A 19078-nucleotide genomic window follows, 5' to 3' on the forward strand; every position below is an offset into this window, starting at 1 on the left:
GATCCAAAGGTGGCGGCAGCACTACGAAGAACACCTGAATGGCGATGTGGCAGACGAAGATGGCGGTATGGTGATGGACCTGGGAGAACGCGCGCAGGACATAATTCTACCGGCTCCGGATCTCCAGGAAATCCAGGAGGAGATTGGCCGGCTGAAGAACAACAAAGCCCCTGGGGTTGACCAACTACCAGGAGAGCTATTTAAACACGGTGGTGAGGCACTGGCTAAAGCGCTGCACTGGGTCATTACCAAGATTTGGGAGGATGAAGTTTTGCCGCAGGAGTGGATGGAAGGTGTCGTGTGTCCCATCTACAAAAAGGGCGATAAGCTGGATTGTAGCAAGTACCGCGCAATCACATTGCTGAACGCCGCCTACAAGGTACTCTCCCAAATTTTATGCCGTCGACTAGCACCAACTGCAAGGGAGTTCGTGGGGCAGTACCAGGCGGGTTTTATGGGCGAACGCTCCACCAAGGACCAGGTGTTCGCCATTCGCCAAGTACTGCAGAAATGCCGCGAATACAACGTGCCCACATTATCATCTATTTATTGACTTCAAAGCCGCATATGATACAATCGATCGGGACCAGCTATGGCAGCTAATGCACGAACACGGTTTTCCGGATAAACTGACACGGTTGATCAAAGCGACGATGGATCGGGTGATGTGCGTAGTTCGAGTATCAGGGGCATTCTCGAGTCCCTTCGAAACCCGCAGAGGGTTACGGCAAGGTGATGGTCTTTCGTGTTTGCTATTCAACATCGCTTTGGAAGGGGTAATACGAAGAGCAGGGATTAACACGAGTGGTACAATTTTCAATAAGTCCGTCCAGCTATTTGGTTTCGCCGACGACATAGATATTATGGCACGTAACTTTGAGAAGATGGAGGAAGCCTACATCAGACTGAAGAGGAAGCTAAGCGGATCGGACTAGTCATCAACACGTCGAAGACGAAGTACATGATAGGAAGAGGTTCAAGAGAAGACAATGTGAGCCACCCACCGCGAGTTAGCATCGGTGGTGACGAAATCGAGGTGGTAGAAGAATTTGTGTACTTGGGCTCACTGGTGACTGCCGAAAATGACACCAGCAGAGAAATTCGGAGACGCATAGTGGCTGGAAATCGTACGTACTTTGGACTCCGCAAGACGCTCCGATCGAATAGAGTTCGCCGCCGTACCAAACTGACAATCTACAAAACGCTAATTAGACCGGTAGTCCTCTACGGACACGAGACCTGGACGATGCTCGTGGAGTACCAACGCGCACTTGGAGTTTTCGAAAGGAAAGTGCTGCGTACCATCTATGGTGGGGTGCAAATGGCGGACGGTACGTGGAGGAGGCGAATGAACCACGAATTGCATCAGCTGTTGGGAGAACCATCCATCGTTCACACCGCGAAAATCGGACGACTGCGATGGGCCGGGCACGTAGCCAGAATGTCGGACAGTAACCCGGTGAAAATGGTTCTCGACAACGATTCGACGGGCACAAGAAGGCGAGGTGCGCAGCGGGCAAGGTGGATCGATCAGGTGGAAGATGACTTGCGGACCCTCCGTAGACTGCGTGGTTGGCGACGTGTAGCCATGGACCGAGCCGAATGGAGAAGACTCTTATATACCGCACAGGCCACTTCGGCCTTAGTCTGATTAAATAATAAATAATTAAACGAAGCACATGATTTTACGTTGGATTGATTTGAAACACGGTTTTCGTCTTCGAGTTTTCAAAATAACTTCGTTTACGATTAATATTTAGTCGCTTACCAAGGAGCAGGGAATCAATAATCGAGCAACGCCTAACAATATACCCTTTGTCATAAACAGAATTTGTTACTGACAAACACACCTTGCAAGTTGCAACAAGCCTTTGTCAGAACCTGAACACAATATGACAAGAATCATTTGCCTTGCATGTTCTGATATTTCCGAGAATATGAGGCTATTTTTGTAATCAGCGTTAGATTCTCGAATATTTCCATGAAAGTAGAAACTACCATAGCATAAAACCGAAATTTGCTCTAGAGAGAATGCGAAATAACAGAATGAAAAGTTAGCAACAAAATTGTCTTCTTTTTTGTCGTGGACAAAATTTTTCGGATCTTTGTCATTATTATCTCCGACAAAACCAAAGCTTTGTCGTTGGTTCTCTTTTGTTGTTTGTTTCGTATGCGCATCGACGAAAAATTGATTCCCTGCCAAGGAGACTTCACATGAATTACTTTTTCAACACACCAAAGATTCCTTTCCCGTGGCGCTCGCTCTCATAATCTTATGATAATGAGTATCCAACTAATTTTCCTCTCCTAATCCTACATTGACTGTAAGGGCGTGACCGGCTCATACTGTCCATAGCAGCTGTTTCTTGCACTCAATTGGAGTCGATTGAGAATGAAAATTTGACAACAATGTTTGCATGCCTCTTATGCACAAACACATATACAAAGACAAACAGGCAGTAGCTTGGTTCGTCGAGTTGATTGTTATAAGACTATGGGTCTCCGAGCCTTCTATAAAAAGGTTGAATTATGAACAATAAAGAATCTTTTGGGGAGTTCAGAATTCCTCGCGGACTAGATTTCATGCGGGCGAACGTCTTTAATTACTTAGATTTCAATATTAGGGTTTCTACCAAACATTTTCCGTGGATTTCTAATCCATTTGAACTAATAATATGTTAAACTGTCTAATATTAGATGATATTTTTCTAGATCTACATATCAGACCTACCAGACAGTATTGTAACTAAAATAACTATCGATGATATCGAGGATGATATGTCACCAAAATCATGGGTAGGACAATACCTTGATTGTCCCACCCAGGAAATTTCGTGCGTAGGACATGTCCTACTTGTCCTACCCACTCCCGGCGCCACTGCTGATACTCATTCGATTTTTTTTTCAGCGTAGTGTCTTGAAACAAATATAACTTAACCCTTAGAGGCGCAAGGCGATTTTTTTAGAAATCGTCGGAAATATTTTTAACGTAAATAACCATTGAAATCATTAACATTAAACGTATTTTCGGTTTGTTGTTTTAAAACAACATTGCACATTTAAGGGTTAATGTGAATATTGTGTGGTATACAATTGTTTTTTTTTAGATTTATGATGTTTTATGCCAAAACTAAACAATACATTTCCTACAAAAAATGAAACAAACCCAAACCCAACTATGTATGCTAAAAAGCATATCAAACGTGGTGGGAAAGTTCATTAAATTAATGTTAATAACGCTCATACACGATCTCACGATAGTGAAGCCATAAAAAGTACCCGTAGAGAAACTCATAAGCACATTCCTTGCCATGGCACGGCACAAGAACAAAGTCTTGGCGGGGAGTGTTCGTTGTTGATGTCAGTTACGCCAAGTTTAGAATTTAAACGCTTGCAGCCATACCCGTCACTATACTGTAGTTTTTGTCTGGCGGAAAACATATGCATTCTTGGTGGCAAAGTGGCGCCCATAAACCGGGAAAACTGTACCCAACAACACAACAATAAACTATGCACCGCGGCCAACATGCACCTCGCGCCATCCCGCTAACATGCGGCCCAGGACTGGGGACTCTTTGTTTTGGCAGAACGCCGGTACGAGGAGGAGGAGTGTTAATTTTTCGACTTCCAATTGTTATTATTTTTTATCCGAACTTAAAATCCTCTCTAACTAGGGCTCCGAAGGTATTTTGAAGCCAATCATTATATTTGTTCAAGAAGCAGGCAAATAAGTTTTAACACAAAATTCCATTCCGAATATCATGGTAAAATTGATGTATTTATCCTAGCTTCATGTTGTAAGTGCAAATAAACTTAAAGGTCTGCACTGAAGAAAATCAAAAATAAACGAAATTAGCGTATGTAGGGGAAGGAGGGGCAATATGCCTAGCTAAGCATAGAATGCTTTTATGCCTTAGCTATAACGATTTTCATGGGTGTTTCTACCTTACGCAACAGTTGAACAATATAGCTAGCTCATGCTATATTGAAATTAGAAAAAATCTCAATCATATCGATAATATTCACATTTCAAAAAAGTGGTGATATTTCGTTGCCGGAAAACTCATGAGGCAAAACGCTTTTTGGCCGGCAGCTCTTAGGGAACAACGTACCATGCGTCGGCACATCAGCATTCTGGTATGGGCAGTGCGTGGAGACGCGAGTACATTGTAGGATAGTTCCACTAGGGCGTTTTGCCTCGCCGAAATGTTAGATGTTTCATCAAAATGTGGAAAATTTAGGTTTTTCTTAAATTCCTATCGACTATTTTGACACTTTTTCGCCTAGCTTACATAATTTCAAGTCTAGTTTTATTGCGGCTATCTAAAACATGGTAAATAAAAGTGAATACCTGAAAGTCGTTTTGCCCCGGGGGGCGTTTTGGGGCCTCTTCCCCTACCCTTCGAGCCGTCGACAAGTCAGGAGATGCCATGCTATGCTACCTCAAACCGAGCAAGATGTTTTGTCCGTCCATACAAACCACTGGGAAAGAAACAGAGCATATATACGCTCACAAGCAGCATCCTATTTCCGACGCTTTAAAAAATTTGAAATTAAACTTTTTTCCTTTTGTTCGAAACTACCCATTTATCACGCGGTGCGCCGGTCGAGCGTGTTTAGTTCCGAACTGTTGAGTGATTATAGGAACCAAGAAGTCTTGCAGTGTCCGCGAGTGAAAACGGGAATTGGTGCAAACAAGCATCTGGGTATTGCACATTTTGTTGAGATGCTCAACTTTCGGTCATTAATATAACGTAGTGGTAGATAAGAATTTATGTTTCTTTATAATCCAAAGAGTTATTTTAGTTAGTTTCTTATAAGCTATAGAGTTATAAGTCTGATTTTCGAGGAAAATGCTCGTCTAGCACAAACCCCCTTTTTCAAATAACTTTTTCGTCAAAAATCTGTATTTACTTTACCTATTCGTTAACATATTCAAGGCTGACTTTCCCAAAGAATCCATATTTAATGACGTCTCTAGATAAAGAGAAAGTAGACCTTAACCCATATCCCAAGCAGCACACTTGTGATAAACGAGTAACTGTGACCTATGTTCGACCAAATTCCCTCATATATGAGTTGGAGTAACCAAATCAGTCTTAATCGTGCTGCCCGGGATTATCCCATTCTCCTATAAATAGGACGATTCTTGTGTATCAAGCAAGCTTTGCCTATACTCCGGGCATCAATGTGATAAATAAAGACTCAAAGACTAAACTAAAACAATAAAACGAAAAACAATTTGAATGGTTACAGTCAATTATCTCAGGGTCAACGTCTGGCTAGAAATTACTCGAATATCGTATTTTGTAACGCTGTTACAAAATTGAACAAGGTTGCAATTAAATTCTGATTTTAATTCGATTAACCATCTTTTCGCCTTTAAAGATTGATTAAATCGAAAGCCTCAGAATGCAGCCAGAATTGGAAATTTTTATTAAACGTCGCGCCTCCTAGTGGTTAATAGTTCAACCACTCTATTTCCTTATCCCGAGACAATTTTATGACCACTCACTGACTTAATTTGCTTGTTTGTCTGATGAGTTCGTTTCTTGTAACGGCAATTGTTCTATAATCTTTAAAACTCAACAAAGAAATAAAGAAAAATCCAATCAAAGCTTTTTCCGAGTCAACTAGCGATTTAGAGCGGACGTGGTCCCAGAATAAAGTGGAATTTTTAGTGAAGTGACTGTTAGCTGTTTGAAGAAATAGATATTCGGAAAATTAGTTATACTAGTGGAAATTGCAAAGGCCCAAGTGAGCGGAAATCAAGATTTCTTATATCTGTTAAAGATAGTAGCTGACGTCTAATCAGCTAATTAGTGAATCTGCTGCTCGAGGCTCAGGAACCTAAATCCTTCACGTGAAGGTGTTCCGGCCGGGTTCTAGACCCGGAAGTAGGTTGTAGGGGGATTCGGACGTTCCGAGTTCTCTAGGTGGATCCAGAAGCTTGGCGGTTTGTAGGCTTTAAGCCTCATCGTCCGGCCAGTGATACACCATCGCACCTACGGGCCAGGGAGAGATCCACGTCTCCTGAGAATTACCAACCGATCGCCAATTGTCGGAAGGATTCTCCATCTCGTTGGCCTCGAGACAGCTGGCAGTTCGACGCTAACCGATCTGCACGAGGTAGTGTCGGCGCACACTACGAGCGTACGTTTACCACCCACCGCACCGCCGGGTGGAGACCAGCACCAGCACCAAGACGACTGACAGTCATCGGGTAGCCGATTGCGCACACGCATACTACCACCGAACTCATCGTCACCGCGCCCGATACGATCGCCAATACCGACTCTTCGTCGCCCCGGCGGCCTGGCACACGCACACGCACACAACGGCAACCTTCGTCGCACCGGCGGCGTGATTACAACACCACGACACAATCATCGTAGCTCCGGCGGCAAACTCACCGCCAACCACGTTCGATTTCGTTGGTCCGGCGGCGTACTCAGCAGAGACTGCTCCGCCACCCCATCGTCGCATCCATCGTTGGACAACGCATGAGCTCGAGCGAAGCGAGCAGATTCAGGTCAGATATTTCCTTATTGTAAACATCGAGTATAGGGACCAAAGCAAAGCACGGCCGTGCGAAATTCCAATTGGAATCTAGGAAGCTAGGAATTGAACGACAATATAAGCTTGTAAATTTGAACGTTGGCCTAGTCGCTCAAGAGGAAGAAAGAGCTTGGATTGGATTGGGTTTTTGATTAATTTTGGGGATTATAATTGGGGATTTTTGAGAATTTGTTTGCCGTTGGGTCGATCTTGTGGTCGGATAAGGACGGGTTCGATTTGCGTCATTCCACGTGTATTTGATGAACTCGCCCTGAGTCTCACCGGGCAAACCATTCTTGCTGCTTCACATGCAGACGATCTGGTCGTCTGCTTGGCGCGAAAGTGAAGTTAGTTGAAGGAAAAACAGAATCGATTCCGACCAAATTCTGAACCGTTTCATTTGGCGCCCAACGTGGGGCATTTTGAGAAAATAGGGCGTGCGAACAAATTATAGGTTTTTTGAAATTGAATTTGAGGTACGAACATTTGCATTTAGGTTAATAATTGAAATTTGAATTTGGACTCGTTTGCTATTATTAAGATTATTTTTGGAGCTCATTATTTAGGATTAGTACTTACGTTTAGGTGCTGTATATATTTGAATTGGGATACGTTTAGGAACCATCTTTCGTTATTAAATTCGTTGATCGGTCGGACCTACAATATAAATTTAGTATTAGTGCATTGAATTTTGGGAAGTGAATTGGAATTTATTTAGCATTAAGGGTGTTCATATTTTTATTAAATTTTATTTGGAAAAGTATATAATTCTATCGCCACCATGGCGCACGCTTCTAGCCACATTGGGCTAGGGTCGTACATTAATCCCAACGATCTTCTACCGGATGAAGTCCAATACGAGTTAGAAATACGCAACATTAATATGACTCAGGCACCAATGCAGGAACAACGGGGAGAGTTAAGAAAAATTCAGTTGGAAGAGTTACGAAACCCACGGTTGATTACAACTCATAAGACCATAGAGGATGAATTGTCGGTAATTCAGGTGAAATTAATAATGCTTAGGCAAGATTTTGAAGCTCAGGGGGGAAGACAGGCTTTAATTTCGAGACTTCGTCATATTCGTGTCCGAGTCAGTCGACTTAACGCTTTCAACGAGAGACAGTTTAAATTGAAGGAAGAAGTCCTCGATGAAATCGAATTTCTTTTTGACACTTTTGGTCAACCCGAGGACCGAGTGCCGACAATGACCAATTCTAATAATCATCAAACCATGCCACTGAGGAATACGGGAGCTATTCCTAGGAACCCATTATATGAGTTTCCACCTACTAATAATGATCAAAGGGAGGTAGAATTTGGGGCAGCCTCTTCGACTGTCTTGAGAGAAAATGCTACCGGCATTTCAAGGGATGTGACTAGTGGACTAAGACGTCCAAGAGTGGGATTTATACCAAATTCTTCTCCAAAATCGAACAAGACTATGAATCCTTTCCTAAATCAGTCAATACGGTCGGACGATTCATTTCGTCCCTTGTTTCAAGCCACATGCACTCAGACCTTACCGTCCACTACTCTACCGCCACCACCAACGGAAACGCTCCAATCACCGACTACGCAACTGCCACCACTTTCGACAGGAAGACTACCACCGTCAACACGATCAACACCGTACGAAGCTAACGCAGGAGAAGAGAGTCCTGCGACTCCAACCATAGGAGAGAATACTCGACTCAGAGCAGAAGTCAGCCGGATTGTAGAAGATGTGCTGTCGAATCAATTGGAAAACCTCATGGTTCGAATCTCGCATGGGATGCAAGAATTTCAACGGAGAGCAGTACCTAACCCCGGAGTAGAGGAAGGAAACGTTTTCCAAAGACAAGAACCACCGCCAACTATCAACTATGATCGGTCCGGACGCCCAGGATTGAACTCCGAACTAGGACAGTTTCAACCTAATCAGATGAACGAGCCGGTGAATAATAGAACTAGCAACAGAACATCAACCCCTATCCAGCCACGGGAGCGAGCTCAACCAGTAGATTATCGGCGAGAAGAACATCGGGCAAATCCACGTCAGTACGAAGCATTTAGCAGTGAGAATCGGAACTATCCATATCAGCATAGAATTCCCATCAACAAATGGCCGATTAAGTTCAGTGGGGAATCAAGGGGAATGTCAGCTGAAGAGTTTTTGAAGAGGGTCGATGTATTAGCTCGAAATAACCAGGTTTCGGATGAGGAACTTTTAAGTAAGGCTAATTTCTTATTCCGGCCTGAATCTCCAGCTGAAATTTGGTATTATACCTTCAGCAACAAATTTCATTCCTGGCAAACCTTAAAACACTATCTTCGATTGCGTTTTGAGGTGCCTAATAAGGACAAGGTTATTGAAAGAGAGATTAGAGATCGAAAACAGTTGCCTAATGAGACCTTTGTTACGTTCATGGGCGAAGTAGAACGTTTGTGTCAACAACTGTCCAGGCCACTGTCGGAAAGAACAAAGCGGAATATAATGTTGGACAACATGCGCGACTGGTACAGACCTCACCTCGCTTTCATAGATACGGACACTTTGGATGTCGAAACCTTGTGCAACCTATGCTATGAATTGGATAAATCGGTTTATCGATCATATGCTCAAAGAAATAGACCATTCAACGTACATTGTGTCGATGACCATGATTGTACTGGAGGAGATGATCAGGAAGAGGCAGAGATCAACGCGATCACCCGCGGTCGGCAGAGGAACTCGAGAATGCCAGAGGACAGGGCGGAAAATACTGCAGAAGGAACCAACAACCAGCAGAATACTATTCTTTGCTGGAACTGTCGTCAATTTGGTCACTTTTGGAGAAACTGTGCCAAAGGTAAACGATTGTTCTGCCACATTTGTGGACAGCCGGAAGTGGTTGTTATGAACTGCCCTAGCAATCATAGGCAATCCTATCCGGAAGCAAAAAACGAATCAACGGAAGGGTATCAGGGAGCAGCCCTTCCCCGCTAATGGATTCGACTCCCCAACCACTGATCTACGACAAATTTCCGCAAGTCATGACGATTAACATTAAAGAAAATCGATGTCCATACATAACCGTCAATATTCTCGGAACCGAAGTAAAGGGACTTCTTGACTCCGGAGCTGCCGCCAGTATCCTGAGCGATCAAGAACTTTTACATAAACACAACTTTGCGAAAACTCCGTCGAGTGTTCAAATTCGGACTGCAGATGGAACCTCACACGAATGTGTCAGTTTAGTGTACATCCCCTACACTTTCAAGGGGACCACTAAGGTCGTTCCGACCCTATTCGTGCCAAATTTGGCAAAAAAATTAATCTTGGGGAATGATTTTTGGAGGGTTTTTCGAATAACTCCGGCTCTTGAGGAGAATGGAACTCTAACCCGATTAGAGACGAATTTTGTTGGAATTGACCGCATGGATATAAATTGCATCGACCGATATTTTGCCGAAGACGAGACTGAAATAAATTTAGTTTTTGAACGAACGACGGATGTCAATCCACCGACCAAAATTGAAGAGGATACGAGCTTGGATTTACCGTCCATCGAAATACCGGAAAATACCGAGCTAGAACAGATCACAACAGAGCATGAGTTAACAGAAGGCGAGAGACGGGAACTTCTTCAGATTGTCAGTTATCTGAAAGGAGATGGACAATTGGGAAGAACTTCGGTCCTGGAGCATAAAATTGAAATTTTGGAGGGAGAAAAGCCCAAACGACCCCCAAGGTATCGTTGGTCCCCAGCGATCGAGAAGGAAATGCAGAGAGAAATCAACCGTATGAAAGAGTTGGATGTGATTGAAGAGTCCACCTCCGATTGGTGTAATCCACTTCTTCCCGTCAAGAAATCCTCTGGTGAATGGCGACTGTGTCTCGATTGTCGACGGATAAACGAGGTCACAAAGAAGGAGGCCTATCCATTTCCAGATATGCAAGTTATCCTAGGTCGAATCGAAAAAGCCAAGTATTTTTCGATAATCGACTTATCCAAAGCGTACTGGCAAATACCACTAGCAGTAGAAAGTCGGGATTATACCTCGTTTAGGGCCGGGAAGTCGCTGTATAGGTTCAAGGTTATGCCCTATGGACTGACAGGAGCACCAGTAACCCAGACCAAACTCATGAATCGTGTTTTGGGGTTCGATTTAGAACCTCAAGTATTCGTGTACTTGGATGACATTGTCATCACGTCCAATAACGGAAGAGCACTTTAGGCTACTCCGGTTAATAGCAGAACGACTGAGGGCAGCTAACCTGTCCATAAGTGTCGAAAAGTCACGATTCTGTCAGAAGCGTATCTCGTACCTGGGCTACATATTGTCAGAAAAGGTTTATCAATCGACAGTGGGAAATTAGACCCCATTTTAAATTATCCGGCACCCCGAACATTGAAGGAAGTCCGAAGGCTGTTAGGAATGGTGGGTTTCTATAAACAGTTTATTCAAAATTACTCAACCATTCTTGCTCCTATAACGAACCTTCTGAAGAAGAACAAGAACAAACTTATATGGACAGAGGAAGCAGATCTGGCATTCAATAATATTAAAGGGATACTCACGGCACCTCCAGTCCTTTCGAACCCGGACTTCAACCAGCAGTTTGTTATTGAATCCGATGCGTCTGCAGTCGCAGCTGGAGCGGTATTAGTTCAATACCAAGAAGAAGTACGGCGACCTATCGCGTTCTTCTCTCGCAAGTTCTCCGCCACCCAGATGAAATATTCAGCGACCGAGCGGGAGTGCCTTGCAGTGATCCTCGCCATCGAAAAGTTCCGACACTTCGTCGAAGGAACAAAGTTTCGCGTAGTTACCGACGCACAGTCGCTAAGATGGTTGAACCAAATCAGCATCGAAGGAAACTCTGCTCGTCTAGCGCGATGGGCCCTTAAGCTGCAGCAGCATGACTTTAGTCTGGAGTATCGGAAGGGGAAGCTGAACGTCATCGCAGACGCGTTGTCGAGAGCTGTTGACGTCGATGTTCTTACGGTGGACTTAGACCTACAACGATTGAAAAACTGCATAGAAACCAAACCGGACAAATACAAAGATTTCAGACTAGTCAGTGGGAAGGTCTACAAATACATTCCATCGGGGCGTTCCGAAGACCCCCGGTATGAATGGAAACTGGTTCCACCCAAGGCCGACCGTATCAAAATACTAGAAGCAGAACACAACATTTCCCATTTCGGCTACTTCAAAACTTTGCGAAGGATTCAGGAAAAATATTATTGGCCTAGCTTGAGCGTGGATGTTAAGCGGTATTGTATGGGATGTGATATATGCAAAACATCAAAATTCCCCAATAGTGCCAGAGTTCCGCCTATGGGCCGGCAAAAAATTGCCAGCATGCCGTGGCAAGTAATATCCGTCGACTATGTGGGTCCATTTCCCAGGTCAACTACGGGAAATACAACGTTGTTGGTTGTCACCGATCATTTCTCAAAGTTTGTATTAGTGCAGCCAATGCGAGAAGCTAAAACTCCGGCATTAGTGAAATTTTTGGAATCGATGGTTTTTCTAATGTTCGGCGTACCCGAAATATTAATATCCGACAACGGACCTCAGTTTAAATCCGGATTATTTGACACACTAATATCCAAATACAAAATAAGTCACTGGAAAAACGCGAGTTATCACCCAGCGAATAACCCTACCGAGAGGGTAAATCGAGTGATCGTGGCAGCCATCCGGGCATACTTAAAAGGAGGCGATCAAAAACGCTGGGATGTTAATTTGCAGGAAGTTGCCATGGCCATTAGGACCGCCGTGCACGAGTCAACCGAATTTACCCCATACTTCATTAACCACGGGAGAAATTACATAGGCTCGGGGGATGAATACAAAAGGATTCGCGAAACTACAGCTGACTTAGATTACGACACAAAAGAATTGAACGATGAAATGAAACAGGTGTACGAAAAAGTCAGAAATAATCTGAAAAAAGCCTACGAAAAGTATAGTAAATACTATAACCTTCGGGCTAGAGCGGCAACGTCTGATTTCAAGGTGGGAGAAATTATCCTCAAAAAGAACTTCTTTCTATCCAACAAAGCCAAAAACTTTAACTCGAAGCTAGCTGAAACGTACTCTCCAGCAAAAGTAGTAGCGAAATTGGGTGCACATTGCTATGAATTGGAGGACCTTTCAGGCAATCGATTAGGCGTGTTTAGATCAGCTGATCTACAGCGCAAATAAGACACAAAATACACACCGCTATGACGGTGCACCACTGCGAAGGTGCACATAAACAAAGTATCAACAAAACACTTCAAAAGGTACCTGTAACTCCAACGTCGAGACGTCAGTTCGCTGTTTCCTCCGTTGTCGAGCCCATTCGCGATGAGCATTCGAGATTGCTAAAAATACCAACCCATCAGTATCGGTAGACTATGGTAGTGCACAGTTATGTAGCTAGGCACGAACAAAATAATAACAAAACACTAATAGGTAATAATAACTCCAACGTCGAGAATTCTCCGTTGTCGAGCATATCCAGCATGATCAGATTAAGCATAATTCCGGTGGAATACCGATACTCAATAATCCTCAAGCTATGTCGGCGCACCGTAGACAGGGTGCGCACAAACCAAACATCAATAAAACACTCTATGAGGCAAAACACGTATCCAACGTCGAGACGTCAGTACACTGTTTCCTCCGTTGTTGATCTAAACCAATACTAGTGCACAAACTAGATCACTGAATAAAAACTGAAAACTCTTGGTGCATACATGCATTACTGCACTGTAGAAGTAATCCGAAGTGGCACTGGTATCCATTAGTTATCCACACTACTGTAAATAGTATTTTCGTGTGCATGTTTGTAGATAGGTTTTGTATAGGTTGATTAGGTAGAGCTTTTGGAATTCGATGGCCTTGGAGGAACAATTTTCGTTTATTTAATATTTATTGTAGGTAGCACTTATTCAAAAAAAATCGTAGGCTTAAGATTATATTACTCACTTTTTCAATGATAAAATAGAACACTAAATAACCTTAGCCCATCTCGAAACCGATAATTTCCTGGACACCTTCGTACACTAAAAAGAAAAAGAATTTAACAAAACATATCACTTAGGCTTTACATCAACATCAACAGTTTTTTTTCATGACCTTAATTCTAAATCACTCCACAGTATTCCCAAATATTCGACAGCACTTTCAAATAGTTTGTAATAATATTCACTAGTTTCACCCTGGGTGGTGCGGATAGAATCGATTTGGTTGTCAAAGTGAAGCCAAAATTTTCTATTGTGCCGGAGCCAAACATTGAAGATTGTGGTTATGTTCGTTTTAGATTTTATATTGAGAAGTATTGTTATTATTTGGGGAAAAAATAAAAATAAACTTAGTTTGAGTTTTGCATTCTTTTTAACAAATTATATTTCGAATGGAAAATTTGTAGGAATGTAACTAAAATGCACTCGTTACGAGATATTACGAGATTCAGCAGCTGATTGGAGCAGGAATGTATGTAAACCATCATAAAGTCATGTAGAGTCTCGCGCATTTGTGCGCCTTCATGCAGCATGGAAAGAGAAATTCGAAGAGCGGGAAATGTTTGACAGCCTAGTAACTGCAAAATAATTTTTCTTATGGGATTGATTTCAAAATATCCCGCTACTCGCTTGAGAGCACAAAAGCGACTCTATCCGCAGCACCCAGGTTTCACCTTTAATCGTTAGCCACAAGTTCAAAAATTTCGCGACGAACTCGGACTGATCGTAGTAATTCGCGACGGTAAACTGACTGACAGTATAGAGAAGAGGAAATCATAGGGATTTCATGAGAAAGTGGTAGTAATGCTGGCAGTACGAACAAATGCGTCGCGATTGGAATATCGGATCATCACTAGAAGTAGGCGATATAAATGTGTGGGAGTAATATAGGGATAGGTTTAGGCAATATTTTTCGGATGGTTATCTGAAATAGAAGCAATTAGCTTCAGTTTAATTCGGTACGTCGCGTAGTTTGGTCGAGTCGTCACTTGACAGTGAAGTTATTAGCTTCGGTTCGGTTTAGTTGTAATTTCTCGGATTGAAATCTGAGAAGGCTATCGTAGCCATACGTGTTAGGAGGGGGAAGAATTAGAAGAAGAAGTGGAGTAGTGGAAGTGATGATCCGTAAAAAAATAGAAGAAGAGGAGAAAAAGAAAATTATAAGGCAGTACGAGTTCTGTGAATAATCTGAAAATGGCAAATGGTGTAAGAAAAAGCATGTTAAAAAAAATATATATATGGTCAATATAGTGTTAAAATAAAAGTGAAGGCATGCTGTACAAATAAAATAGAAAAGTAATGCAAAACAAGCGGTGAATAATGGATAACCGCGAAGATTACCGATTTGGATTAAAATATTTATGGGATTGTTCGCATGTCAAAATAAGGTAAGATAAGTTTTTTGTTGGAATTTGTGAATTGTTAGAATTATATTTCATTTATTAAGTTTAAAATTCATTCGAAATGCAAATATTACATTATTATAACAATATTTTCTCAAAATATCTCATAATTGAACGACCCCTATTCTTGGAAAAAAATCTATTTACTGAGTAAATATATTTTTTTGGTGGGAATGGGTGTAATGTAACGCTGTTACAAAATTGAACAAGGTTGCAATTAAATTCTGATTTTAATTCGATTAACCATCTTTTCGCCTTTAAAGATTGATTAAATCGAAAGCCTCAGAATGCAGCCAGAATTGGAAATTTTTATTAAACGTCGCGCCTCCTAGTGGTTAATAGTTCAACCACTCTATTTCCTTATCCCGAGACAATTTTATGACCACTCACTGACTTAATTTGCTTGTTTGTCTGATGAGTTCGTTTCTTGTAACGGCAATTGTTCTATAATCTTTAAAACTCAACAAAGAAATAAAGAAAAATCCAATCAAAGCTTTTTCCTAGTCAAACAGCGATTTAGAGCGGACGTGGTCCCAGAATAAAGTGGAATTTTTAGTAAAGTGACTGTTAGCTGTTTGAAGAAATAGATCGGAAAATTAATTAAACTAGTGGAAATTGCAAAGGCCCAAGTGTGAGGAAATCAAGATTTCTTATATCTGTTGAAGATAGTAGCTGACGTCTAATCAGCTAATTAGTGAATCTGCTGCTCGAGGCTCAGGAACCTAAATCCTTCACGTGAAGGTGTTCCGGCCGGGTTCTAGACCCGGAAGTAGGTTGTAGGGGGATTCGGACGTTCCGAGTTCTCTAGGTGGATCCAGAAGCTTGGCGGTTTGTAGGCTTTAAGCCTCATCGTCCGGCCAGTGATACACCATCGCACCTACGGGCCAGGGAGAGATCCACGTCTCCCGAGAATTACCAACCGATCGCCAATTGTCGGAAGGATTCTCCATCTCGTTGGCCTCGAGACAGCTGGCAGTTCGACGCTAACCGATCTGCACGAGGTAGTGTCGGCGCACACTACGAGCGTACGTTTACCACCCACCGCACCGCCGGGTGGAGACCAGCACCAGCACCAAGACGACTGACAGTCATCGGGTAGCCGATTGCGCACACGCATACTACCACCGAACTCATCGTCACCGCGCCCGATACGATCGCCAATACCGACTCTTCGTCGCCCCGGCGGCCTGGCACACGCACACGCACACAACGGCAACCTTCGTCGCACCGGCGGCGTGATTACAACACCACGACACAATCATCGTAGCTCCGGCGGCAAACTCACCGCCAACCACTTTCGATTTCGTTGGTCCGGCGGCGTACTCAGCAGAGACTGCTCCGCCACCCCATCGTCGCATCCATCGTTGGACAACGCATGAGCTCGAGCGAAGCGAGCAGATTCAGGTCAGATATTTCCTTATTGTAAACATCGAGTATAGGGACCAAAGCCAAGCACGGCCGTGCGAAATTCCAATTGGAATCTAGGAAGCTAGGAATTGAACGACAATATAAGCTTGTAAATTTGAACGTTGGCCTAGTCGCTCAAGAGGAAGAAAGAGTTTGGATTGGGTTTTGATTAATTTTGGGAGATTATAATTGGGGATTTTTGAGAATTTGCTTGCCGTTGGGTCGATTTCGTGGTCGGATAAGGACGGGTTCGATTTGCGTCATTCCACGTGTATTTGATGGACTCGCCCTGAGTCTCACCGGGCAAACCATTCTTGCTGCTTCACATGCAGACGATCTGGTCGTCTGCTTGGCGCTAAAGTGAAGTTAGTTGAAGGAAAAACAGAATCGATTCCGACCAAATTCTGAACCGTTTCAATTTGAATGGACCTTTATTTTTTTCTTCGCTCACACGTACCTTTTACTTCCCATTTCCTAAATTTCCTATCTCCTAACCTTCGTGTTTCTAACTCCGATACCTCAACAACTTGTTATGTGTAAATCGAATAACGATAAACTCCAAAAAGTGTGTCTACAAAATGTGTACGCATACACACATACAGACATCACCTAAGTTCGTCGAGCTGAGTTGATCGGTATATAAAATTATGGGTCGTCGTGCCTTCTATGAAAAGTTCTTTTGTGGAGTAATGCTATAGCCTATCGGTACAATTTTGATGTACAAGAAAGGCAAAAAGGCACAGCCGTCCCGAGAATCACAGTTGTCATTTATTTAGCTTGACTTCTAAACAAATACCAATACTTAACCAACATTTTGTCCTATTTTCCTCCGTAACAATGCAGCCCTCTAGAAACTGTTTCCTTTACTACACTTGATGCTTCCGTCACACAACCACACCTCTTTAAATATTCCCGGAGCTGTGCTGAATGCCGTTCTGCTTTCTGGAAAGCTGAACGTATGCCACGGTAACGCTCAGAGCCTTTGCGCACTTAAATTAAGTAAGCTTGAAGAAGTTCGCTCTGCGTTGCTCGACTCCAAAGTTTCGGTAGCATGCTTCACCGAATCTTGGCTCCGAAGATCAGTGATCGTAGTATCGGTATATCTGGATATTCTGTTGTACGAAATGACAGAGTGGAGTATAGGCGCGGTGGAGGCATTGATGTTTACTTCAAAGAGAATCTGACCTGCTCCAAGGTTTTTGGTACGGTGTTGACGGCAGAATCAACAGATAAAACTGAATGCTTAGCGTTGGAGTTTCATGTAGATGGACACCGGGTTCTACTAATGACCATATACAATGCTCCGGAAAACGATTGCTCATCCTTCCTGGTAGAAAAATTAGCCGAGTTTGCTGTTTGCTACGAAAACATTTTCCTGGTAGGGGATTTCAACACTCATATGCTTCGTCCTAGCCTGAAACGTACACGGTTCGAATCGATGCTTTCCAGTCATTCGTTAACGTCCGTGAGTGAAGAACCAACATTCTTCCACTGTGGAGGGTCCTCACAACTTCCTTCTAACCAACAATAGAGAAAGTATTTTGCGGTTCGGGCAGGTCAGCTTTCCAGGGTTATCACAACACGATCTAATTTTTGCGTCAGCTGACTTCAATATCTCACGTGTGTCTAATCGATACACATATCGTGATTACGTCAATTTTGATCCACACGCTTTGGAAAATGCTATTATCTCTGTTCCCTGGAATGTGTTCTACAATATTGCGAATGCAAATGACGCCGTAGATTTGTTCAATGATCACGTAAAAACGGTGCATGACACGTGTATCCCCCTTCGTGTCTGTAGCAGGCGTCGTCGGGACAACCTCTGGTTTTCTGATAGTTTGCGTATGATCCTTCTAGAACGGGACCTAGCTTACAAAGACTGGTTGCAAGCATCAGCACACTTGAAGAAACGACAGCGGTACAAGATAATGAGGAATCGTTGTAATTCAAAATTTACTCAAACCAAACAACCGTTTTTTAGATAGCAGAACTCCGCTTAGAACTCTTTGGTAACGGAAAAAGAGCCTCGGTGTCGGCAAGGATAATCGCATCCATGTGGATTCCATCAGGATGAGATGAATCGTACATTTGTAGCAAATTTTACGAATTCACGTGAGACAAGACCCGTGCTGCCATCGCCACCCTCACCATACAGTTGTTGGGAAGTTGTCAACGCTATTTGTGATATAAAATCAAATGTAACGGGGCTTGACGACGTTAAGATCATTCTTCCGCTGGTTGTCCAACAAATAGCGCATTTGTTCAACTTAATCATTCAGACGTCTACATTCCCGGATAGATGGAAGCATGCGAAGGTTCTGCCACTGAAGAAAAAACCGTTTTTGAACTTCATCACCAATCTTCGTCCAATTAGTATACTTTGCGCTTTATCGAAGGCTTTTGAGAAGCTTCTTAAACAACAAATGACACATTACATCGAAGACAACAAGCTTTTGTCAGATTTCCAAGCCGGATTTCGCCGCCGTACGACGACTTGGATACCATCGTCGATAAAAGAGGCTCTGGTATACTGCTGCTACTGGACTTCTACAAGGCTTTTGATACCATCCCTCACAACAAGCTATTGGATAAACATCAAACTCAGTTCAACTTCTACCCTGATGCCGTGAACCTTATTGGGTCATATCTGTATGACAGAAAATCAACTGTTTTCTGCGGCGATAGTTGCTCTAGCAGCGTTGAGGTGCCGTCTGGTGTACCGCA

The 19078-nt window shown here is 43.0% G+C and overlaps 2 long non-coding RNA genes across 2 annotated transcripts in view; one reads left to right on the forward strand and one right to left on the reverse strand.

Annotated features, from left to right (window-relative positions):
• Window positions 1–14281, reverse strand: part of LOC134220747 (uncharacterized) — a 150877-nt gene extending 136596 nt beyond the window's left edge. Inside the window, exons 1-4 of the long non-coding RNA XR_009982040.1 lie at window positions 14216–14281; window positions 13507–13583; window positions 11103–11541; window positions 7138–7215 (exon numbers count right to left, since the gene is read on the reverse strand). This is a non-coding gene — a long non-coding RNA (uncharacterized LOC134220747). The remainder of the gene's footprint in view (window positions 1–7137; window positions 7216–11102; window positions 11542–13506; window positions 13584–14215) is intronic.
• The window catches only part of LOC134220746 (uncharacterized), a 110626-nt gene continuing 105214 nt past the window's right edge, over window positions 13667–19078 (forward strand). Inside the window, exons 1-2 of the long non-coding RNA XR_009982038.1 lie at window positions 13667–13731; window positions 14209–14929. This is a non-coding gene — a long non-coding RNA (uncharacterized LOC134220746). The remainder of the gene's footprint in view (window positions 13732–14208; window positions 14930–19078) is intronic.

Source organism: Armigeres subalbatus, chromosome 3, assembly GCF_024139115.2.
Source record: "Armigeres subalbatus isolate Guangzhou_Male chromosome 3, GZ_Asu_2, whole genome shotgun sequence".
NCBI classification, from domain to species: Eukaryota; Metazoa; Arthropoda; class Insecta; order Diptera; family Culicidae; genus Armigeres; species Armigeres subalbatus.